This window comes from Cricetulus griseus, chromosome 8, assembly GCF_003668045.3.
Source record: "Cricetulus griseus strain 17A/GY chromosome 8, alternate assembly CriGri-PICRH-1.0, whole genome shotgun sequence".
NCBI lineage: Eukaryota > Metazoa > Chordata > Mammalia > Rodentia > Cricetidae > Cricetulus > Cricetulus griseus.
The window spans coordinates 76,763,898-76,790,992 of NC_048601.1; the positions used below are offsets into that span (position 1 = coordinate 76,763,898).

Consider the following 27,095-nt stretch of genomic DNA (forward strand, 5'->3'; position numbering starts at 1 on the left):
GAGAACACATACTGTGCACATCTGGCATTGATATTTCTACTTAGACTTGTTTTGACAAAGAATACTTTTTGCTTCCAGGTGGATTTTAGGATTTTGTTCTTCTAGTTCTGTGCAAAACGTTACTAGAATTTTGGTGGGAATTGAGCTTTACCCGAACATCACTTTTGGTAATATTCCCATTTTCACAATATTAATTATACAAATCTAAGAGCAAGGGTTTTTGTGAATGATTTTTGTTTCGGATTTCTTTCTTAGCAAGTTAATTATGGTAAGTAGAAAAGCTTCTGACATTTCTGTATGTTGGTTAGTTTTCTGAACGTGCCTATCAGATCTAAGAGGTTTCTTATGGAGTCTTTGTGGTTTGTATAGTAGAGTAGCATGTCTGTAGACAGGACTGCTTTGACTTCTTCCTTTTCTACTTCTATTCCCTTTTCTTCTTTCTCTTCCCTCATTGCTGTAGCTTCGCTTCAGGCACTGAACTAAGTGGAGAAAATAAACATCCTTTCTGTTTCTAAGTTTAGAGGGAATACTCAGTTGCTATCTTCGGTGCACTGTTGGCCATAGGCTTGCACACAACCTGTGGGGCACTGTTTGTTGTGAGTTTGTCAATATACAGTCTTTGATACACTGTTAGCTTTAGATCTGCCGTATACAACCTTTGGTACACTATAACTCCATCCTCACTCTTTCATTTCATTAATTTCTTCTCAACATTCATGGTTTTGTTCGTATACCTCTAGGTTTGACCTGGGTCTTTTGTGTGGCCTTGGGATTGGAACTATGCATTGGAGTTTGGTGATTACATCAGTTGTTACAAAAAAGAAGATAGTGACTTTCTCTCTTGCAGACTTCATCAGTAGTAGCCTATAGTTCAGCAGTAAATAATACAATCATCTCTTGAGCTCCTCCCCGTCCATGACAAACAGTTGAGAGGGTATTTTTTGTGCAGGCCAAATTCAAGTAAGCTAAGCTTTTGTGCATTCATATTTTCTTTGGTTCTGGCATGTCTAGATAATGGGCTTTCACTGCCTTTCTTCTTATTTTATGGCTTGTATTCTTTGACCCTATTTCACAATGTTCCCTGAGCCTTGAAGGAGGCAGTATAAATGGCCTGTTTATGGTTGATACGACATGCATAATTTGTTACATGTATCTCGTGGAGCCCATCATTACAAATAGAAGCTGATTAAGGTTCAGAGTAGCATTTGTCTAAGGACATAAAAAATGGTATTTAGAAGATGCTTTGATGTAATATGTATTTACCTAACCATCAGTAGTAATTTCCCTCATAGGCCCTATGACCTCTTGAAGCATGGGCTTTGAGGAGGCTTACAGTACCAGACATGGGATCTCTTCTGTAAATCAGGCCTCAAGTCCAATAAGAGAGTAGCTGATTATCTTTATCTAGTTCTGGTCAGCAACCAAGTGGAAAGAAAAAACCTCTGGTGTCACCCCCTGTAGTCAGAGTATCTGTTCAGCCTGGTCCTGCCACCCTTCAGTCCCAAATATACACACAGACACTTATAATAATTATAAACTGTTTGGCCAATGGCTCAGGCTTCTTACTGGATAGCTCTCTCTTAATTATTAACCCATAACTGTTAATCTATGTATGTCTACATGGCCTTACCTTACCAGAGAATGCCCAGAGCATCCTATCTTCCTGGTAGTTATATGATGTCTCTCTGGCAGCTCCTTTCTGCTTCCTCTCTCCAAAATTTTCCTCATCTGATATCCCCACCTATACTTCCTGCCTGACTACTGGCTAATCAGTGTTCTATTAAACCAATAAGCAAAACATATATTCACAGCATACAGACAGCACATGCCCCATCAACACCCCCTCACCCCAGCCAACAACATCTATGGAGGTATTCCACACCCAGCATTTGCATTCTTAGCATCTTACAGCTTCTAAAAGAACCACTATCTAGCAATGCAGGGTATTTCCTTTCAAACTTTATCTTGTATCTTTAAATAGTGTTAGAGATTAGAAGGCTTCCATATGTCTTTTTCGCAGCTCCCTTCATTTTGGTTAACCCTGCTCCAAATACCTTTTTATTTCCAATTCCCCCTAACTCCCTCCATGTTTAAGCATGTCCATCTCCACTATTCCCCTTCTACCCTCTCATTTCACCTACCTAAATAGTCTCATTCCCTCACGCCCTGTTCCTTGTATTTACATGGTTTCCACAATGATTCTCATATGTTCAGTCTTGTTCTGAGTGCATCTGTGCCTGTAAGGTGTGGTTTGGAGGTAGTTAGGAGCCTGCTTTTCATTAAATCAGAGTCTTTTTCTTTTAAATAGAAGAATTGAGATAATTTACATTTAGAGTTATTATTTAGAGAGGTTTGATAACACCTGTAATTTTGTTTGCTTGGATTTTCTTTTAGTTGGGTTGTTTTCTTTTCTTCCTCTCTCTTTGTATTAAGGACTTGCCAGTTTATTGGTTTGTACATGGTATGTTTTAGTTTTTGCTTCCCCACATTGCTCATTCATTCCTCTTAAGAAATTATGTTGTTTAAAAAAAGAAACACATTCTTTCATGCACTGTCTTGGTTGGAATTTTTTCTTTTAATTCTGTGTTTGTGATTCCTTTCATTATCTTCTGTAGTTGTGGCTTGGTTGTGGTGACATGGTTTAGTTTGTACTCATTGAAATACCTTATTTCTCTATCAATTTTAAAAGAAAACTGCTGGATATAGCAATTTTGTATACAAGTTACTTACATTCAGAGTTTGAAATATGCCATTGCATGTTTTGTTGGCTTTCATGGTTTCTATTATGATATATATATATCCATATATATATATATTTATATATATATATATATGGAGAGAGAGAGAGAGAGAGAGAGAGAGAGAGAGAGAGAGAGAACAATGGTTTCTCTGTTCAGCTGTGGTTATCCTGGAACTCACTCTGTAGACCAGGCTGGCCTCAAAATCAGAAATTATCCAGCTTCTGCTGGGATTAAAGGTATGCACCACTATGCCTAGTATGGGTGATTTTTTTTTTACAAACTTGAGTATTTCTCTGTTTTATAGTTTTTACATGTTGACTATAATTTGCTATAGAGAAATTCTTCTCTGGTTATGACTTTTGGGTGTCCAAAATGCCTATTATGTTTTATGCTTATTCCATTGTCTAAATTTGATTAAGTTTCTGCGATATTTACACTGAATATATTTTCACACCTTTGATTTTTATCAAAAAATTCAAAACCATAATTTTAGGTTTGGATTCTTCAGAGTTCTAAGAAGCTATGACCATGCTTGTTTATTTTTTTCTTTATTCACATTTAAGTGTTTCATTTTCTCAGTCTTCCCCTTTATCCCTTATATTTTCTCTGATCTAGTCTGATCTATTGGCAGTGTTTTCTCTGAGTTACTGAATTTGTCATTTTCTGCATTTTTTTTTTAAATTTCAATTTCTTTGCTAATTTTCTCTTTTCTTTTATTGACTTTCTCCTCTATGTTGTTGCCTTTCTTTTCCAAGTCCTGGATGGATTTCCTTACTTTCTTCATCTGCTTGATTATATCTTCTTTGAAGTCATTGATCATTTCTGTCAGTACACTTTTGAAATAGTTACCTGATATTTTAAGTTGAGCAGTTGAGAAGTTATAATCTTTTGATGGAGTCACATTGCTGTGCTTTTGAGTTTCTGTTCTCTCTGTGTTACTAGTAAACCGATTGGTTTGGAGGTATCTTCTATGTTTATTTGTGCATCTTCTTAGTGAAAAGCATACTCTAAAAAGCTCAGCCCAGTACTACTCAGGGGAAGAAAACAAATTGCTATATCATGAACAATACTAAATAATGCACTTGAAGTATACTTATAGTCAACTAAATCTCACTACATAGCAGATTGCAAAGAAACAAAAATGAAAGAACAGTGTGGAGTGTGCTGGGAAGTTAAAAATTATTTAGGGTAACATTGGAAATATCAAAATATAAGATAAAGATGGGACATGGACAAAAAAGACAAAAAGTAAATTTACAGAAAAGAAAGAAAAATTAAGGAGAAATAAATGGAAGAGAAAACATTAAAACACAGAGAAAAAGAAATTCCCAGTTATGAAAAAAGATCACAAACAAAATTAGACAAATATAAGGGAAAATATAAATGCACAAAATCATTTAAAAAGAAGATAATCTCAAAATACTACAGACAGCACACTAAAAAGAAGGAAACCAGAAAGTCAATGAACAAAGAGAAGGAGAAAATACTTTCCCCAAATTGAAAATAGATCAAACAAAATTAGATAAATATAAGAAAGTAAAAACTAAAAATGTACCAACTTTTGCTTCAAAAAAGTAAAAGTGCTACTTTAAATTAATATAATTGTAGCAACAACAACAACAGTAGAGAAAACCAAGGAAAAAGTGAGGCAAGTATTGGGGGTTTGTCTCTGAGACCTTGAAAATTGGAGTCCACTGGGTGAATGTGCTTGAGAGGGGTGTCAGTTGAACTTGTGGGTGCTTATCTGTTCTGTGACTTACACTCTCTGAGCCTGAACTGTTTGTAGGCCAATAGCTTCCTTTAAAAAAAAATTATGGCCATATTTAGCTTTTCTGTCAAGATCACCAACACTTCTGAGGTTGCCCAGTTGGTACACCACCATTACTTCCATTTTTCTGGTGTGCCACCCATTTCAGAACAGAGTCTGCTGGCCTCCCTTGAGAAGTTCAGTTCTCTTTCCTTTCTCTAGCTCAGTCAGCAAAGCTTTCTTTTATTCTTTACACAAACACCATAAAATGATATATTTGATCAGACAGCATTACAGTGATGAGAGACAAGTAGACTTGTACATATGAATAGGAAATCAACAAAGGCTCCTTAAACAAACCTAGCCTTTCAATTCACAACCCAGTTCAGTATATCTTTTGCTTAGCAGATATCTATTAAAAAACAAACAAAATAAAACTGTTGAAGAAGTGAACTTGGTCTGAGGCTCCATCCATTATCAGGTTGCTAAATCAATGACCAGGTCACTCAGCCAGCTCTCTCCATCCAGTCATCCACATCTAGCATGTGTTTATTTTTAGAAGATACATAAGGTGGTTTTTTTGTTTGTTTGTTTGTTTGTTTGGTTGGTTGTTTTGATGTCTGGTCAGTAAGTTGGTATCCCTACTGAAAATGGTTTTCTATTAGAAAGATTAGAGACATATTTTAACATCTTGATTACAACTTTCTCACTGTTTGGAAAACTGTCATAGTTGTTAGAACTTCATTTAGGGATTCAGAAAGGCAAAGTGAGAGCAGTTCACAACCTATTTGAGAGGCCTTTCGACTATTCTTCCCACCTTCCTTTTGGATTTTCTACTTTGAATTTGCTTCACAATAGGGGAAGTTCCTAGGGAATCAGATAGTAAGTGTGGTCTGGTGGCTTGAAACTAAGAATGCACTGCTCTAGAAATCCATATCATGTAGAAGTTCCCATTTGAACAGCATCTGCTGACATTGGCCCAGATACATGACTCACAGCTTTGTCTGCTCCTGACTCTGACAGTATTTCTCCATCATCTCTGATAGTACTTATCACACTTTCCTGACTCAGAGTCAGCACTGTTTCTTAGGGTGTGAAAACAAACAGCCTCCCAACCACATAGAGAATAGACAACAGACTAAAGAAAGGAAACCACCAAAGTCCAACTTGGTGAAACAACGAGTTTTATCATTGTTACTTCTAGGAATATGGGTGAGAGATTACTTTCAGGAGCAGGAATGGCTTGAAGACAGCTGCATCACCAAAAGTTCATCATAGTTTTCTCATGAAAGCTGGAAACTTGGAGCTCACTATACAGCCAGCAGGCAGCTTGACAGGTGAGGAGTACCTCTTCCAAGCAACTTTTCTTGTCTGAAGGTGTCTCTTAGTTATAACTTATACATGTTTGGAAAGGGAGTGTATCTAGGCAGTTTCAGGGACTTACCGAGACTTTGAAGTTGTTTGCTTCTTGAGTTTTAAGGAGTTTCCTGGCACAATGGAATGTAGAGTGCTTCCCCTTTCTTTAGAAAAGTTTGTATCTTAATAAGCTCCCTGCCAGGATGGAAGGTTTTATCTGGGAGAAAATTGCTGCATAACAGTACTGATGTTTACATACTGATGAGAGGATGCCATGAATCTGCTGTGAAACTCCTAACTTAGAGATTAACAGGGTGACTGGTACCAATGATATAAGGCACTACCATTGTCCAGGTCAGTAATTAGTGCTTCATCTGGACTAAACTTCTTATCCAAAATAGGATTTTCTTAGTGTGGCTACAAAGCATGTTGATCTCTGTCCTTTCACCACACTGTTTTCCATATCTGGAAATATGGCTGATGCTGGCAAGTGACTTCTGATTCTGAGGAAAGGAGTGGGCTGCAAATGCCAGCCACAGGGTAATCCCAAGGGTCTTGTGATGGTTCTCAGTGACCTTCTGCACTCAGCTTTTCTTCACTTTGGAATTCTGATTTCTGTTCTTAAAGGCTGGGATCTGAGCGTCCTATACTGAAGCCAATTTTTCTCATGTCTCATGAAATGAGATACTTTCATTCTTTGATGCTAATTACGTTGGAAAATTTCTGGAGTCAGGAGGCTTCCATTCCTGTGGTACTTATGCCCTTGGTAGCAGCCCTAACAAAAACAGTTTTTCATATGTTTGCTCAAGGTAACCACAATCTTTTGCTGCTCTCAATTGGACTTTGACTTTCCCCATAGAATCCTAAACTTCATGGGAAAGTCAGCAGCTTTTGGCTCTGTTCAAGTTCTCTGAAGTTTGCCTAATTGATAATGGGAGAAATGAGGGAAGAATAAAGGAATGAAGACAGGAAATTTATCATAGCCATATTATGGAAAAGAAATATTATGAAAAAGAAATATTTGCAAAATTCCTACTTATGTAAACATTATATGATTTTTCAGATAAAGTACTTACCTTATCCCAGCCAATAGCAAGACCTTAAGTATACCTTTGGAGTTTAAAAATATAGCATTAAAGTAACATTTGTGATTTTAATAACACTAATCAGTGATGGCATGGTAGGCAAATTCAGTGTACAGTATGACTGAAACTAGTTAATAACATGGTCATAGTATTAAGTGACTCAGAGTCATGCTCATCATAGTATTGTGACTCTGAATTATATTAACCACGTATTGACTCAGAAGCATACCCATCATAATAGTAAGTGAATCAGAATCATACCCATTGTTTGCCTTAAATTAGTGAGTGAGCCTGTTTCCCCCAGCACAGATATCCCTATAGTCTTTTTAATTCAACTTCCATGTGTGATTGTGTCATTTCAGCTTGGCATGTGGATCAAAGTTGGTTCAGATTTGTCTGCAGAACTTCAGGCAGAGGAAATGAAGCCACTGCAGCCCACATGGATACTTGAGTTCCACAGGTGCTGAGAGTGGAAGGGGAGACATGGAGAAAGAAACTATTCAAAAATCAAACCATTAACAAAAACTGTTGAAAGAATATCTAATTTCATCAAAATCTGTGATACTTGTATACTTTAAAATTGCAGGAAGATGATCTGGAAGGTTAATGTTTTTGGTATTGCTGTTTCAAACCTTTTCTTATGTATCCACTTGGTTGAATTAAAGGTCAAAAGAAATCAATACTAATACGCTCAAACAGGAATCAAGGAGCACTTTGCCCAACAAATTTTAAATTTTAAAAGACTAAGTAGGTAAACAGAAAATGTTTGGGTTGGGGAGGTGGTTCAGTGGGTAAGAACACTGGCTGCTCTTCCAGAAGCTTCAGGTTTAATCTCCAGCACCACGTGGTGGCTCACAGCTCTGTAACTGCAGTACTAAGGGATCCAATGACCTCTCCAGGTACTGAAACAAATTAGTCTTTAGTATGTATTGGAATCTCAAAGTACCGGGCTGTAATGCCAGTGAAGGAACAAAGTTGACAGCAAGAATGAGGGAAAGCAGACAAGGAACAGAAACTTCCTTCCTTTATGTCTTCTATGTATGCTGCCTGCAGAAGGTATGGCTCAGAATTAAAGGTGTATCTTCCCACCTCAAAATATCTGGACTAAATGTGGGTCTTCCTATTTCAAATGATTAAATTAAGAAAATGCCTCATAGGTATACCCAGAATGTTGGGTTTTAGTTAATACCAGATATAGTCAAATTGGCAACCAAGAATTGCCATCACAATTTTCCTACTTTAAATGTTCTGGATTTAAGGTGACTCTTCCTATCTCAAATGATCCAATCAAGAAAAAGTCCCTTACAATTGTGCCCAGATGCTTGTTTTTTTGTTTGTTTGGTTTTTTTTTTTAAAGTATTTCCAGATGTACTCAGATTGACACTCCAGAATAGCCATTCCAAAGGGTGGGTGGGTGTGCAAACTGGTACAGTCACTATGGAAATATAGTAAGGTTATTTAAGAAGCTGGAAAATAATCTACCATAGTATCCAGCAATATTGTTCTTGGGCATATGTGCAAAGGACTGTATGCCTTTCTATAGAGACACTTATTCACCTATGTTCACTGCTGCTGAATTCATAATAACCATAAATAGGAAATAAGCATCTACCAAATGATGAATGGATAATGCAAACATGGTACATTTGTGCAATGAAATATTATTCAGCTATTGATTAAAACAAAATTGTGAAAATCTCAGTCAAATGGATGGATCAAAAACAATCGCCCTGGATGAGGTAACCCAGTCCTCAAAGGAAAAACATCTCATGTTTCTTCCTATATGTGGAGGTTAGCTTTTAAGTTTCACATATGTCTAAGTTAAATAACTTGTAAAGGATTGGGTGTGGGAATCTTCCAATGAAGGAGAAACGGGTTGTTATAAAAAGTTAAAGAAGAAACTAGAAGAGGAGAATTAAGTGGGAAGGGGAATGGAAGGGAAGGATAAAGGTGAAAATATGGGAAGGGTCCTTGAACATTTTTGAAAAACCATATGGAAACCCAAAATTGTATAAACCTATATATGTGTAATTTCATATATTATAAATGTATAAATTCAATGGAGCAACAAAATAATAGAGTAGACAATGCCTCAGCTAGACATCTTACGTTCACAAGTAAAACTTCCAGTCCTGGGATGGATTAGATCTCATTGTCCAATGGGGTCCCATAAATCCCCAAGCATTACAGGCTACAGTCAAGGCTATTGGTTACTCTCCATAACCTGATTGTAAGCCTATATTGTTGAGTCCAATACTTACATATGTCATGAAATATGGAGAAATTGAGCTTGCCCAATGACAAGCTTCATTCCTATTGACTAGTATTCATAGTGTTGGAAGGTACTTTGCATGCTACCGAACAAGAAATGTAATCATCAGTATCAACCAGTTACAAACCCTGTGACCTACAACAGTAACCTGCAAATAAGATGTACATGTGCCATGGTGACACAAATGTTAGGTGAACAATCAACCACTTCTGGTTGGATTTGAGGCCCAGTTTATTGTTTGGTGGCTGAGAACCTGAAACTTGATCAGTCACACACTGGTCTAAGGGAAAACCTGCTCTGATTCTTGAACTTTGACTTCGAAGAGAGCTTTGTTTTTCTCATTCTAATTCTTCCTTGCTCTTTAATTTTCTTTCTCCTTCCTTCTTTCTCTCTTCCACTTTCTCTTTTTCTTTCCATTTTTCTATCTTTCCCATCCTTTTGTTCCTCCTCTACTTCCCTTTCTTCATCCCCTGTTTCTCTCTCTCTCTCTCTCTCTCTTTCTTTCTTTCTTTCTTTCTTTCTTTCTTTCTTTCTTTCTTTCTTTCTTTCTTTCTTTCTTCTTTTCCCCTATTCAATTTTAACAAATTTTAAACTCATTTTCTTCATCCAAAATCCAGATGTTGATTTGAACAATTGTTGTATAGCGCTTGAAACATTTTACATTTGGATTAATTTACTGAACTAATATATCAAGAATTTGAATTATGCGTGACATGAAAATATAGGAAAAGTTAGCCAGGAGTTGGTGCCACACGCCTTTAATCCCAGCACTCGGAGGCAGAGGCAGGCGGGTCTCTGAATTCGAGACCAGCCTGGTCTATAAGAGCCAGTTCTAGGACAGCCTCCAAAACCACAGAGAAACCCTGTCTCAAAAACTCACCCACAAAAAAAGAAAATATAGGAAAAGATATTTTCCAAGAGGAAGGGGATAAACAAGAGTGTTAAAGGAGCTAGGAGCAGAATGCATTAGAACAAAGTGCACAGCATACTGAAGAAATTTCCATAGTCAAATCCACTACTTTGCATACTAACTTAAAAATTATTACTAACAAGATATCAATCATTAGCAGTAATTACATTTGCATTTTAGTTCTATAGGAATCACTCTCAAAACTAACATGAAGGAAATACTGTTGTACTGGCTAATTTTATGTCAACTTGATATAGCTGGGATCATCTGAGAGGAGGGAACTTCAATTGAGAAAATGCCTCCAGAAGATCAGGCTGTATGCAGACAAGCCTAGGCATTTTCTTAATTAATGACTGATGGGGGTGGGCTCAGTGCATTGTGAGTGGGGTCACTCCTGAGTTGGTGGTCCTGGTTTCTTTAAGAAAGCAAATTGAGGAAGTCATGAGGGGCAAGTCAGTAAGCAATGCTCTTCCAAGGCCTCTGCATCAGCTTCTGCCTCCTGCCCTGTTTGAATTCCTGCCTTAGCGTCCCGCAATGGACTAAGATTTAGGATATGTAACCAAGTAAACCATTCCTCTCCAAGTTACTTTAGTCATGGTGTTTAATCACTGCAGTAGAAATCCTAACTAAGACAACTATTCAATGAATATACTGCTTGTTACAGTATCTTCAGGAGATGTTCAGTCAGCACTTGAACCAGGAGGACATATATTTCGAAGCTGAAGATGAAGATTCTGACTGTTTTGTGAACTTGGGAGTTTAAAGGCTCAATAGACTAGCTTTGAGTTTCTCATTTTATCATATGTTCTTTGTATAAACTTTATTTACTTGATCTCTTCAAGCTTTGGATCTTCATCTGCAAGATAAACTTCATCAGTCCCTCATGGAGTGAAACACAGACAATTTTGAGTGGTAAATGACTAGGCATCAAGTTGGTCTGAAAGGTGAAGTGCTGCATGACACAGAAATGTGTGCTGTCTGCGCTCAGTCTTCTATCCAGTCTCCCTCGGCTGGTTCCATGTATAGATCTTAGGAAGTAAAGTAATTTGTGAACTCATATGAAACCCAAGCAACCTACTGTCATCATCTGAGCCAAAGAGCAGCGTTTATTAACAATGACATATAAACCTTCCTTCCCTAATGGATTTATCTCACCCAACTATACAATCACTATAGTAATCGTTCTTCCTGTGTGGGTTCCATTTCCATCAAAACATACTGCTGTCGTCAAATCCCACAATTTGGAAGATGTTTCGTTTAGTCTCAGGTTGTAGTTTTCACAATTTCATGTTTTGTTTCCCATCACGACGCTTCTCACATCTTTATGGTAGGAATTTGGTAAGATTCTATGTTCAATGCTATTCACCCACTGAATAGAATTTAAGAAAGCAACTTATGTACCTGATGACAAATGAATAGCCCCACAATCTGTAGATATTATTGATTATTACTCAATATTTATTTATTTATCTATTAGTGCAATTAACCAAGCCATGTAATACAGAATTCAATAACATAAAAGTCAAAAAAAAAGGAGCCCTGGAGAACTAGTACCAATAATGCCCTCTCTTGCAGGATCATGACTAATGCAGAGAAATGAGACTTAGAATTTCATAAAAGCTATTTCATGGCTCCTTACATTGGCTGATTATTGTGATGTGAACTAAATCCCAAAGCCCATGTGCTGTTTTGTTTAACATTTCATAAATTATAGCTTTATATTTGTCATCTATAAATAGAGATCAATAAGACCTATAGCAAGGCCTATTGAAAATGCTAAATAAAATAGTTACATTGTCAAGTAGTAAGTGCACAGTATTCATAAGTTCTTCTATTTCTGAGAACTTAAGAGGATACATTCCTTTGCCTTTGAGAAAATAAGGATAATCTGTTAGTTTTTACCCCTGCTTGATAGCCAACACTTTAACGGCAGAGAATAAGCTTGTTGAGATAGATGATCAAAAGAAGTATTAGTAGTGAATGCCTCTAAAATGAATAGTAAAGTTGGTAATTTTTTTTTAAGTAATCATAGTCCCGAATGATATTGTTGGGAGCATGCAAACATATGCTCCAAATCTTGAGTGACTAAATTCTTCAGTTACTAAGTCACAAACTAAATAAATATACACAAGGTGGTGAGAACCAGTCAAGCATTGCCTGGTGATTTTCAGGGTCTGCTTATGTGGACAAGTGTTTCACATCACATGTGAAAGGTGAAGGCTAGAAATTCACCATTGTCCAACAAATAATACTGTGCATGAATTTAAGGACAACCAAATTGCCAGAGACAAACACAATAATCTGTTAAAACAGAGATGAAACCTTCCTGCTCTTATAGAAAGTGGCCTTCATTGCTCTCTGGAAGGCTTCACACAAGCCTGCAGGGTGAACTGAGCTCCAGAATAACAGAGGGTAAGCCATCATAGCCTTTCATGAAGCAATCTTATCAGGGTTATGTCAAAGCCAAAGAGCAAAGAAGAGAAGGGAAAAAGAAAAAAAAGGTGATACAGCAATTTCACCTATAGCTCATCATGGCACAAAGCTAGGGAGACATACTATGCTTATCACCAAGAATGTAACTGAATTAGTAAGCACATTGAAAAATTAGGTACAGCTTATTTATCTAATTGCATCACTTAAAATTATATAGGTAATATTTTAAATTTAAAATATGTATACTCATTTGTACAAAATGTGACTATATTTGCAATTCATTTTATCACTTTAAATTTTGCAAGAGGTAAAGATATACATAATTAAAATTCTTCATATTATTTAAAGCAGCCACTATGAATGGCGAACTATGGATATGAGTGATACTAATTAATGATAATTTTGTTCGATTTCTCATTCAAAATTATATTTACTGTGTATTCATGATAAACACTTGCATAAACATGTTAAATTCAAGCAAAAGGAGTTGTCATATGATAGAAACTGCTCTGGGAACCCTATTTCTGTCCATTATTTGCATATTTAGTAAGTGTTACTTAAATCTTACATGATTCTCTATCCCTGAGGCACCTTTTTCTTGCTCAATGCTGAATCACTGAGTCTTCCTCTGGTTAGTTTAGGGTCCAAAGTAAACTGTTAAAATGTTATCAGTTTTTGCATAATGTTGCCCCTCTCTTCTTTCAGGTTGTCTCTGGCCTGAAACTCACCATGGTTACCTTTATCCAACCTTGAAGAGAGAGCTTTTGGATCTTAGGTTTATGAAAAAAGAGGAAAATCAGGTAAGCATTCTTAGTTGGTTATTGAGGTACTTTAATACGTTAATATGTCTCATCTATTGTTTGCTATGTCCTACAATTGACCCTCTACCTTGATCTGCATCAGAAGAGGAGATGTAGAAGAGCACACACCTGGCTCTTTTCCTGTCCATGAGTTTTCATAATAACCCAGACACTTTTTGCTCATCAACTTTTGTTAGTTAGTGTTGGTGTATTTAATGGCTGGCTATGTTGTTTTGAATAGGAATGGCCCATATATGTTCATAGATTTGAATACTCGTTCACTAGCGAGTGGCACTATTAGGAGGTGTGGCCTTGCTGGAGTAGATGTGATCTTGCTGCAGTAGGTGTGACCTTACAGGAAGAACTTTGTCACTGCAGGTGGACTTTGAGGTTTCAAACAATCAAGCCAATGTTGCTTGGCCAAGAGAGCCCAATGTTGCTCTCTTCCTGATGCTTGCTGATCTGGATGTAGAACGCTCAGCTCCTCCAGCACCATGTCTGCCTGTGTGCTGCCATGCTTCCTGCCATGATGATAATAGACTAAACTTCTGAAACTGCAAGCAAGCTCCAGTTAAATGCTTTCCTTTTTAAGAGTTGCCCTTGTCATGGTGTCTTTTTACTGCAATAGAACATTAAGTTATTGGCTGAAGCAAATTCCCCTTCGTCCAATATGGCTCCAGGAAGCCAAGAGACTGAACACCTATGCTTTCAAAGATTCAGGTACACCATTCTGTATTCTGCTGGACTCTGACTTGACACGAACCTTACCACAAACACAGGCAGGACCTTTTTCTTTCTGATACTCCTCCTGAGGGAAGGTCATCCTTTCTCTATTGTATTTAGTTCCTGTTATTCATGGGGCCATGGGCTGGGAAAAACATGTCTCTCTTAATGGCACATATGAGCAATCCCCTAAGCACTGTTTGCCTCAGATCACAAAGCCCTTCCTTGGTGAAGTATAGGGAATTAGAGTGCTCAATTTTCAACTTGTAGAGCATTCAGATTGATCCCACCCACCCCATCACAGCTTCACAGCCCACACCATGAGAGGGTTTCATTGCTCATTTCAAACTCTTGCCTGAGTGAAGCAGTTCAGTTGCTGAGTATTCCCTGACTCACATAGTTTCTTATATTGGGCTGTTGTTAATGCAGGTTGAGTCATGGGTAATTCTTTCTGTGTTAGAGGTCAGGCCTGAGAGGGTGTCATCTTTCACTTAACCAAGTTTTCTTCCTCTTCACTCTCCAATTCTTCCCGTGCGTTCCAAGGTTTTGGATCCCAGGAAGGGCTCTTAGGCACAAATCTAATTTTCACTCTCTTTCCCTTATGCACTGCCAACTGTAAGAAAACAGCAAGCCAGGGCTTCCATCTCATCCTCCTGTTTTTCCATGTTTCTTGCCAAATCAGAGGCTAATGCACTAAACAGCATCTGTATGTCCTTTTCCCGTTGTAATTCCTCCCTTATGCAGGCAGGCAATTTATTTCTGGGAACAGAGCCAAGCCTCAGTTGCATGTCTTATTACCCACAACAAAGGCCACACAACTGCCACCACAGCCTGCCTACAATCCCATCCCATACGTGTTACGTTCAGGGACTGTAACATATTCTCCAGCTCCTCAGCCATTTGGGGTTCATATTCTTACTTGCATGGTAGTCCCCCTTCATCAAGGAGTCATGTCACCCATATCATGTAGAAGAAGACAGTTACCCTAGATTTCCCTTCTTAGATGCTCTGTTCTCAGACAGATTGGCCTTGGGTGTCTACTTGGTCACCCATCTTTAGGACATGCAACCACCACTAAGGAAAGGAGTACACAGTCTTGTACCACATGAAAAGAGGTAGCCATGTTGGGTTTGTCCCTGCAGATCAGCCTTAGTGGCATGTCTCATCATCCATAGCAGGAGGAATGCAATTACTTATCCTCAGCTCATCTTTGGTTCTGTTAGCCCTGTACCAGTTGTGTTTTGTGAATTTCCAATGCCTTCATTCCAAGATAAGGCATTGATGACAGGTCAAAGAAATTATTCTATTCAAGCCTAACTTGGTAAACCAGTGAATTTATTGGAGTTTCGTACAGGAACATGGGTCAGTCAAAGGTGGCTAAATCACTGGCAAGCACACTACAGTGTGGGTAATAGCTCACAAAAACTCCATCCCTGGAACTCTCTGCACAACTTGCAGTCAACTTGGTTATCTTTCCTGCACAGGTGCCTGCTTCTATAGCTGTGGATATGTTCTTAGAAAATCTTGTTATTTTCAGGAGCTTCTTGAACATCTTGAGGTTTGTTCACTTCCTGAGTCTCATAAGCCTCCCTTTTCCCTTCAGGAGATAATGTTTCAGTTAAGAAGCAATACCTTCACAGAACTCTTGGGTAGATATGGGCAGATTTTATAGCCTGTGCAAGTCCTTGGGACAGAAAAGATTCTGCTTTTAGGGAAAGAGGAAGACCTGGGCTATGACAGGAGCCTGGGAAGAGAATTGTAAACCAAATCATGTGGTTGTTCTTTCTTCTTTTACAAGTATCAGAAAATGTTTTCTGAATTTTAGACTAAGGGTTTGAGGGATGCAAGACATCAGAATATCATTTCACAAACTTTGGAATAATAACAAATCAAACTATTTTATGGAGATCAAAGTGGGTATTAGTTCATTAGTTCATAATGAATTTATTTGACCCTTGTTTATAAAGCACATGGTGAAATAATGAAAGACTGAGTACAGGATGTAAGGAAAGAGATGTCAGAACACATGGTTACTAAACCAATGACACAGAATGGAATGCAGCATGGCATCTATTGTTCAATGAACAATCATAAGTATGATGATTCCAGAGCTCAGTAGAGAGAATTTGTGGATTTATTTGTGTAAGAGTTTTACATGCATAGGTGGTGCTATACTGTGAATACTGAATGGCTCCAGAGGCCCACTGAGTCAAATACTTGGCCTCTATCTTGGAACATGATGGAAACTGTGAAAGTTGAGACCTACTGGGAGGTCTTCCCCACTTTGGAGATATGTCCTTGGTGGGAATTGGAGGTCCTGGGTTCCTCAATATTTTTCTCCCTGGTCATATGTGGCAAGTTTGATTTTCTATATACTCTCACCCTGATGTCCTCCACTGTCACATGTTCCCAACAAAAGGTCTTCCCAGTGGTAGACTGGCACCACACAAACTATGACACAAAGCCTAACCCTAACTTAACCCTAACCCTAACCCTAACCCCCCCAAAAAAGAATTTTTTTCTGCCAGTCAATTTTCTTGGTATTTTTAGTAGTGACAGAACTTGGTTAACAAAGATGGTTGTTGAAGCTATAGTAGTTGATGTGATTACTTAGTGAGTGATTATGAGGATCATATGAAGTGAAGAAGCTTGAGTTGAGTTTTGAGGATCCCCAACATTTAATTTTGTTTGGAACCGAAACAAGAAAAGACACCATCATGAGAGTGATACAGGTTCTTGATTATGTGCTGACTATAGATCAAGATGATATATGCTAGAGGACCACACCTCTCCCTGGGGAACAGAGGCAAGAATTAAACTTTGTTAAGCACTAGGACATACTGTGACATACCATTAATGTCTGAATGGTTAGTTCTGTGTTAGCTTTTCTTCATTGTTTATTGTAGCATCCTTTTAATACTTTCTGAGTCAAGATTATGTTGTTGGATAGCCCTTCCCTTACACTTGCCATGCCTGGGTTTGGAAGAGTCAGGCAAAGAACCACTGACTGGCCACAGGGCCTGTTCTCCTAGCAGTCCATTTCTTTGGAAACATGCTGCAATGACTTGAAAGACATTCAAGCAGTCCTGACTGGCCTTTAAGGAAAGATAAGTCCCACTTACCTCAAGATGACCCTGAAATAATTTTTCACCCAGTTTAGAGGCTGTATGTCCCTTGGTGATTCATTTAAGGCTTGTGATTTTTGTAGATTAAAAAACCTTCATTTACATAAAGAGTTGTGCAATGGATCCCTATGCAACACTTGATTGGCCCTTAAATGAGGTTGTGTTGGGTGCTCATTGTAATTGCCCAATATCAGGTCACCACACACACACATCTCAGGTGGTCTAAAGGAGCTCTTTTACCTGAAGTCTCTGGTTTTGCAACAATATACTTCAGTAAAGACTTTCTCCTCAATGGCCTCCAGGTCTGGTCTAATCTATGGACTATTCTAAGAAGGAACAGTAGTGACAGTGTCCTTTTGCCATCTGCATCAGTGACAGGCAACACTAGGAGCAGAAGCCAAGTGAGGCTGAATGAGAGACTGAAGCCAGAGTTGTCCAAATGTTTCCAAGGTCAACACACTTGCCAAGAAACTGAAAGGTGGCAGTGAACTTAGTGTGCAAAGGCAAAGTCTTTATGGAACCAGAGATGCTAGGAGAATTAAAGCAAGAATTAAATCAAGCCTTTAGGACTGAGGTCTGCTACGTAAATGGCTTGAGAGCTACATAACAGTAGTCCTCATCCAGCTGCCACTAGCAAGAGCTGCTACTGGAACTGAGTGATCTGACACCCAGAGTTCACTGCACACGTGTAACACTAGTCAGTGCAAGTTAATGTCACCTGCTTCTGGGATCTGAAGACTCTACAAGCTGAGTACTTAGGTTACAGGCAGCAGAGCTCAGAGGTAGATCTGACCTGAGTGACTGTGGCTGTAAAGCTTTAGCTCAAGAGGTGGGAGCTGCCGCTAGTCCCCAGGACAAAGAGCTCTAAAGCTTGAGGCTGTTCTTTCTGCCCTTGCCACTCAAAGGTTGGGAAATGTCATCTCCAAAGAAGCTGCCTTTAGCCTACTTCTAATTTGCCTACCTCAAGAAAGAGCAGAAAAAACTCCCTGGCTACCTGGATATGCCAAGGTATTTGAGTAGGCTTAGTGTGTATGGTAAGGATACAGTTCAAAGGGAACAAATTAATGCCAAGCAGAAAAAGGACAATGGGTAGCAGGCAGACAATGGGAGACTCCAGGGCACAGGAGAATCACTGGTCTTGGAAAGGAGAGACAGTGATGACTTGGAGCCAATGTAGTCACTTATTTTCATGTTAGTGCTGACACTGTCATTTCACATCCTTAATCTGAGATCTATTTCCTTTATATATTTGATAATTTATAAATTAGGTAGTCAATATTAAAATGATGTAAGGAAGCCAAATTCCTTACATCAGTATCCACAGATACTTTTTAGGTTCTTGATCCATAGCCATTTCAAGGGCAGGCTAGTTGACTGTTCAGAAACAGATTAATTTTGGTTTTGGTTTTGTTTGTTTGTTTGTTTTGTTTTTTGCCTTCTCCTTTGGACAACCCCAGGCAGTCTCAGATTGAGAAATGCACAAGAGTCACAAAGTGGGATTGTGTGTGCCATGCAACCCTGTACGATACTCTTTAGAATTTTCATTTCATCAAATTGAAGGACACTTTCTCATTCCCACTTAACCCAACCTTATGTTCTTCCTTCTTCAACATTCAGAATTTAGAATGAAGAATCCCCTATATTTCTCAGTTTGTTTATAAATAACAACATGATACTATGGTCCTGTGTGAACCCCTTATGAAATACTTTCTTCGTTATGAAGAGGACGACAACAAAAATCTCCTTATTTAAAGAGAGACAGCTCAGTGCTTAAGAGCATCAAATGCTGCTCACCCTGAAGTCCCTTTTTTGATTACCAGCACCAAAGGGAATCCACTCCTCACAACCATCTTCAACATCCAGAAGATCCCACACGACATGCATGCAGGCAAAACACACATACTTATGCACATAAAAACGTGAATAAACAAAAATAGGATGAACAATTTTGCTTCCAAAATACTGATATATAATAAAAAAAAACTTCAATTGCCCATGCCTGATACTCTTCTACATGAATAAATGGTTTGTGAACTGTCATATTGAAATTGAACTAGGTTTTTGAAACTTTCGTTTACTTGAACTTGAGTTTTGAAACCCAAAGATGATTGCTTAAACCACAGTATACTAATCTGTACAATATTCTTTAGAGGGGGTAGTATTACTCTCATTTAAAGAAATTAAAAAAACTGAAGCTGAGTTTTATTTAGTTCAAACAATAGGATGAAGTGAACTTGAAAGTGAGAGGGCATGCTCTGCTCGTCATGTGATGAATGGATTTATGTGTTTGAGCAATAAACTTCTGCTGTATTGAGTCTATTTTTTCCTACTTATTTCCAGAAATATCTGCAGGATAAATGCTCTATATGTTTAACATTTTATTTGATACATTTGCAGTAGGCTAATAGATTTTACTCTGTGTATTATATACTAGATGTATAGGAGGGAAGCCAGATCACAAGTAGGATTTATCTTGGAAAAAATAAACCATATTTTATGTATTTAAATAGTGTGTTCACTCACTTTGTCAATATATTTTTGTAATTGACTTAGAAAGCATAATCTAAATATGTAAAAAGTTGCTAATAATTGATTTTACTATTTAGTACTAATTTCAAATATTTAAATTAAAAAACTTAACTGATTTTTCTCCCCAAGATGTTGTGGAAAAATTCCCTTTGAGTTCTGGGGTTAGGAGGCAAGCCTCTCTATGGTCCTGATTCGGGACTTGACAATAAAAGCACTGGTGGGCACCTTCCTGATCATCCTGCGCCTTTCTGTGACCCGGCCAGAAGCACTCTATTAATCTACTTTATCATGGAGATTAGGAGTAGAGGCCCTCAGTCTTCCACCAGGCACATCTGTTCCTGTTTTTGCCTTGACATGTCTGCTCTGTACAGTACATCTATTCTTCAATACACGAAAAAGTCTCTGGGTTAGAAAAGGGGTTATCTCTACCTTTTGACTTCCATACAAGCTTTTAAAAACAAATAGTCATTGCTTAACCCTTTTTTGTATTATAACTACTTCTGAACACAAAATGTTTGTATCTGTTCATAGAACTCAGTACAGCCTGCACTGTTCTGAGAAAGTCGTATAGCTTGGCTATGCTTTATCAGAACAATCAGCTCTTTAAAGATGTCTGCGGGCCAACAGCGAGCAACTCTCATATTGTCTTAAAACAATGCATGAGTGATTCTTTCCAGTGCAAAGATCAATGAGGTATTACATAAATGAGTCATGATGATGGCAGTCTCTTTATCTCCGACTCAGACACATGTAAGGAAGGAGGGGCTTCCTTGGCATGGCTAATGGGGTGTCTCTCAGTGTCCATGCCTTACTCAAAGACCTGTGGTGTAGGAAGTAAGGCAGGCTCATCAGCAATCACCTTCCTCCCAAGTTGCATCTGGGAATTGCACAGGAAGGAGGCTCTATGCTGACTTTACTCTCTCTGGTAATTTACCAGTCTTCACTGGATACAGAGCTGGTTATTATAACTACAGGTAAAACACCCTGAACTCTACCTACATCAACCTATAAGAACTTCTAAATAATTATATTTGAAGTTCACTTCCTTTAATTATTTCCATTATTTTATATATTGATTGAATCAAATACTATTTACTTGGATTTTAAACATTGTTTTTCCCCATATAGTAACAGTATTTTTAAGAAGGTGGAAGTCTGGGGGGCATGGGAGGACTGGAGGAAGAGGGAACTGGGATTGGTATATAAAATAAGATTGCTTTTAATTTAAATTCAAAAAGGAAAAAAAAAGGAGGAAGTCATCATGAAATACATTTGTACCTCCACGATCAGATTTTCATACATAAATAACTAAAAATAAGATGATAATCAAAGCGCTGGTCACTTATTTGACAGGCCGTTCGTCTATTCCTTGAGATTTTATATAAAGACAACCCCTGAGTTAGGGCAGTTCTCTTCCCAGTTTATGGCTTTGCAATGCTATACAAATAATCCACATTGAATCAGACCATAGTTCCAGTTCTGTGTTTTTATTTTCTTTCTTTATTTAATTGAGCAGGTTGAAACAGGGTTTCCCTGTGTAGCCTTGGCTGATATAGAACTCAATCTGTAGACCTGTCTGCTCTCAAACTCAGAGATCTGTCTGCCCCGCCTCAGTAGTGCTGGGATTAAAGGTGTGTGCCACCACCACCAAGCCCAGTTCTACATTTTAATCTCTTCCTAGGCCAGTGATCCTTGTTCACATCACACACTTGATTGCAGAGCAGCAGCAGCTCCTTCCCAGCCATGTGCTCATGAATGCACTGCTAAAGAGTCAGGGGTGTCAACACCTTTTCAGCTCATGATGATTTTAACTCATTGTGGGTTTATTGGAATATAACCCCAACTTAAACCACGTCTATGAATATACACACATATATATGTATGAACACTTGTAGACATATATGTGTATGTATATGTAGACATACATAATGAATTCTTATATACTGTAAAACAACTACAAAGTGGCTTTTGATTGTTTTAGTGGGCAATAATTAATAAAATCTTGTCCATAGTCAACAGGCTCTTTTATATGTGCACACACTTATCACAAATCACAAAGACATCGACATACACATTTTCTCTACAGTCAAAGCAGGTACACAGATGAAGATTATTTAAGGTTCACTGGGTTGTTACATTTTGATAAATGGAGATAAATGATTAAAACTGTACAATTTTTAAAAATTTTAAATCTGTAGCAAAAATACGTGTCTCTAAAGAATGATGTTTGCTCTTACAGCTGGCTGTTCAGAGCCACACCATTCCCTAGGGAGGTCTACAGATCCATTGGAAGATGAGGGTGTTTCACAGCTGTGTGAGATTTGGATCCCTTTAAAGCACTGCTTGATCAACAGCAAAGAGAAACTCAGCAACCAAAAAGGAGTGAGGTCATGGGATGTTCAGAAGTTTCCCAGAACCAGCATAGGGCAGCTTACTTGATGGGGCTGCACTGACAACATCCATGAATTCTGTCAGCTGACCTTGTCTAAGATGCCATTGTGTATAACAAACATATCCATGTCTTTTCAGACACTGCCATGGCTGGAGAACAGTAAAACATAACCCTGGGAGGAGGTGTGTGGGAGGAAAGGCTGTTACAGGAAGCAGAGTCATAAGGGAAAGGAAGAATGACTCTGAATGACTCCTAAGTGCAGACAGTGTTGAGTGTGTGTTCTACAGCCTGCTCTGAGGAGGGTCCAGCCCTCCGTGGTGAGAAGAGTGGAGAGACGCAGCCAGGCAAAAGTCTACCTGCATGCATTGTACCTCACACCATCATCAAGACAATGAACACTCACATTTTTGTAGCTCTGATTCCTCAGTTCTTGGATGCTCTTCTAAAGAGAGAAGCAGGTATGTTGATTAGACAAACTGTCTATATGAGTACCTTGCAGTTTCGCATCGACAAAACAGGAGTCAGCAAGAAAACTGCAATACAGGTGGCTGGTGTGGATGAACCGTTTCCTCTGTAAAGTTTCATGCATCCATACATGTCATACTATGGATTGTTGATTTCATATCACCCCCCACCCTGTGTGTATGTGTGTGTGTGTGTGTGCGCGCGCACGAATGTGCACATGGATGTTCATGTGTGGGTGCCTGTGTGTGGATATGTATGAGGCCCCAAAATTAATGATTATTCTCCTACCACTTACAGGATCTATTGCTGAGTCAGAGCTCACCATTTTTGACTAGTCTAGAGCTCCTCCGCCAACTCTTGTCTGCCAAGTACTGGCCTTACAGGCTGCCACCACATCTCCCCAGCATTTACAAAGGTTCTCAGCACCTGAACTATAGTCCTCACAATTGACAGCAGGTAGATTATCAATCTAGCCGTCTCCCTGGCCCACAATCTCATTCTTAATGAGAATCAAAAGTGCTTCCCAAACTATTATTAGGACTTCTTCCCTTCTTTGGGTGGGGGGTCAAGTCAGGGTTTCTCTGTGGCTTTGGAGGCTGTCCTGGAACTAGCTCTTGTAGACTAGGCTGGTCTCGAATTCAGAGATCTGCCTGCCTCTGCCTCTCGAGAGCTGCGATTAAAGGTGTGTGCCACCACTACCTAGCTCCCTTTTATTTTATGTTTACTGAGGTATATTTAGTAAAATGACCAAATTCTAAGTATATATTCAGCTCAATTGATTATAGCAATGCTCTATTGCTGCATAACACATGTCCATTCAGCAGAGACTCAATATGACCTAAATACACCAGTCTGTACTCTATGGGTCAAAGGTCTGGCTCTCCCACTGCTGGAAAGGAAGGTGTCACCATTGCATTCTGATTTGGATCTCAGGATCTTTCAAGTTCAATCAGATCTTGTCATGGTGGAATTGAAACTTTTTTCTTTGGTCTTACTTCAGTGGAGCTACCCCTCATTTTCCATTGCTTTATAGCATTTTCAAAGCTAGCCCTGGGAACTCTTCCTCCCACTGAATTCCCCTCACCTTTGAAATCAACCTGGCCACATCGATTAATCAAAGAGTGAAGGGTGTGTTCGCAGACTGCAAAGGAATGGAAGAAGATCTTGGGGGCTCTTGTAGAATTTTGTCTATTACTTCTGCACAACTTACGTGAGTAGGAGAGCAGGCTGTGGGCCATACTATTCCTTTTTTAGCATTCATTGCACATTCAGTGTATGGGTAATTTTTCAAATTTTAACAATGTTGTCCCAATCTGTGGCTTGCCCTTCAATTTTTTTCATAGTAGCATTGGTAAATGAAAATGTTTAGGGTCAATAATGTCTAATCTTCATTTTTCTTAAGTGAATTAAACCTGATATAGTGCTTTGAGTTATTAAAAACCCATTGCCTATACCAAGGACATGACAATTTTTTTCCTTCTAGGAACATTAGACCTTTGGTTTTCATATTTGTCTCTTGGACATCTTAAATTTTATTTATTTTTGTATGCACTTTGCCATATAAGTCCTCTAATTTATTTTATTATTTGTGTTGGGGATGAACCTGGAGGCCTTGCACACACTAAGCAAATGCTGTACCATTAAGTTCCCCTTACTATTACAGCTATTGTAGCATTGGGTAAAGGTCAGGATGGTGCTGGGTGAAGGTCCAGAACTAGTCTTGTTTATTTACTAGCTCATACTTTAAAAAACTAATTACTAATTATCCTGTTTTTTTAATGCAAATACCAGGTTGCTCTGAAATTTTTTATCATACATGCATTTGCTTTTGTTCTGCAGTAAATGCTGTGTTTCCCTCGTAAGAGTTACTTTCAGCTGGTGATCTGTGGACTGGGCATCTTTGCCTGTCTAGAGGCCAAGAACTAAGTGGTGTCTCTTGCATTCCTATACATCTTAAATGCGTTGGGAATGCCAGGCCCCGGCCCCATTGTAGGGGACACCGGTAACCATACCTGCTAGGGGCTGGCTACATACAGGTATGCCAGACCACACCAGCAAGGTCATGGTCAGGGTGATGTAGGGAAGTTTTAAGAGTGAGGGGTGTGCATGTGGAACTTCCCTTCTTCCTTTTCATCTTCGGCTTGCTGTACTTACTCCTGCCCTGCCAGCTGGCTAGGTCGCTCTGTAAGGCATCTATCTCCCTAATAAATACCCTTATATTTTTACCTGACTCTGTATTGGTAATTCCCTCATTACCCCTCCTTACCTGGATGGTGTTAATAGCTTTGATGTTGAAAGATGAGGTTACATATACACATGAGTCAGAAAGCAGTCATTTGACTGTACATGACACTCACTCTTCACTTGTTGTCTAGATGGCTATTTCTATCACAATTTCATCGATTAAATAAGCAAGACTGCAAAAGAAAAGAACTTACTCAATTTTGTTGCATGACACAGCCAGAATTGATCTGTACATATTTTAAAGTTGCAAAATAGAATAGAATTATTCATAACATATAGTATAAGAAGTATTTATATAAGGGACACCCAATTTACCAACACTTAGGGCAAAAACCGGAACATCTCCCAGTGCCAGAAACCCCATGACTCTTCTAACTTAGTCCAAGCATATAATTCTGAAACTGATGTTCATGACAACCAACCCTTTATTATACTTCATATAGTTTACTATGATACTTCCATAACCAATATGAGTTGTGAAATCTTGCTCTCCGCCATCACAGAAATGGGTATGCATACTGTACATTATTCTGTACACTGCTGCTTTAGATGGTAGGTTGTCATTTCTTCTTGTAGCTGCCCTTTGATAGCTCTCATTGCAAAGACATTCCCAGCATGGGCATCTGTCGATTTCATTATCATTCTTGCTAGGTCTGGGCATGTGTATTGATCCCAGCTTTGAGAATCTTAAAATGTTCCTGTGATTGTTCTTGTTCAAGTACTTTTGTGAGTGTGTGCACTCATTTCTCTTCCACATACACTTAGAAGTGGAATTCCAAAGGCACAGGCTAAGATTGTTCTATATTAGCAAGAGGCAGGTGGGTTTTTCCAGGAGTTTCCACCATTTCATATGGCAGCAGCAATGTGTGAGTTCCAGATACTTCATACTCCAGTCAGCACTGGGCATTGAGAATCTATCGGCATCACCCTGTGAAGTAGTGTTACACTGTGTTTTGTTTTCATTTCTCTGATAGCTTGTGAGATTGAGAATGTGATCATCAGCGTAATGACCACATGGCTATCTTCTTTTATGAAATAAATGTACATCTCTACTGCTGAAATCTTAGGTGGTTCTAAGTTTTTTTCCTAAGTATAATTTCTAAAATTTGAAATAAAAACACCGAAGTTTTCAACAAAGGATATGGTGGACAAGTTTAATTTTCTCTCCAGTGGGCTAGAATCATCACATGGACTCAGATATCCTTAATGTAATGGACAAGAAGGATTTTTAAATTAGGGGTGCTGTGCTTAGCAAACACTTCATAGACAAAAGCTTCTGATTGATTCTGGTTACTAAATGAACTCTTGAATTAAAAAGAAGACAAAGGCAATGGACACAATGGTAAGACATCTCTATAGGTACAAAAGTGGCACTTATATCTTGGCTGTAACCAACCTGTTTTGTTGGACTAAGGTCCACTCAGTAGGAAGGAAATTACATCAGGTATTGTAAACCTAACCAACTACCCTTGGTTAGTGTGGTCATGGATCTTAGAAGAGAACCTACTTCTGTCACTTAGCTAAACCAGAACAATTCCTAACTACACTCTAAATACATATTCTTAGGCCCACAGATAAGAGTAGTTATCACCCCTCACCAAATAAACCTCTTACACCAGAAAGAAACAGTTACAGAAAGCCACAGCTGGTCAAAATTCTGAGAACTACTGATGAAGTGGTTTCCAGTCTCAAGAGATACATCTCTAACACAATTCCTACACCTAAGACTATGGAAACATCAGGGAGGAGAATAAATAAAAATGGTAAGAGCCACAGGACCAGGAAGTATCTGTGAGATTGTATCTTCTAGCTATGAGAAGGAAACAACACTATGGAATCTCAATAGTGTGCCTGCTAAACAAGAACAGGACAATTCTAACACCAGTTGATATTCTAAAATAGATGGAGTAAATATCAGAGGGCCTCACCGCTAGATCCATAAACAATTATCAACAGCTGAGAGAGGAGAATCAGTCTTCCCCAGGGATAAGGCCCCTAACTACTTATCTGATACCATGTGGTCAGCCCTAAACACATAAGCAACACTAAATAGAGTAAGAAATATTTATATCTATATCTACTCTCTCTCTCTCTCTCTCACACACACACACACAGATATATATATATATATATATATATATATATATATATATATAGGCCCACAGGTCCTGTGGCTCTTACCATTTTTATTTATTCTCCTCCCTGATGTTTCCATAGTCTTAGGTGTAGGAATTGTGTTAGAGATGTATCTCTTGAGACTGGAAACCACTTCA

At 38.5% G+C, this 27,095-nt stretch overlaps 1 long non-coding RNA gene across 2 annotated transcripts; it reads left to right on the top strand.

The window, feature by feature from the left end:
* The first annotated feature begins 5,562 nt into the window (after nucleotides 1-5,562).
* On the top strand, nucleotides 5,563-25,847 carry LOC113837166. 2 transcript variants are annotated; one of them, XR_004771136.1, is made up of 4 exons: nucleotides 5,563-5,825; nucleotides 7,292-7,389; nucleotides 13,250-13,344; nucleotides 21,961-25,847. It is a non-coding gene; the product is annotated as an uncharacterized LOC113837166 (long non-coding RNA). The 2 variants fall into 2 exon arrangements; XR_003487840.2 differs by having other exon boundaries at nucleotides 22,251-25,847.
* Nucleotides 25,848-27,095: the final 1,248 nt, after the last annotated feature.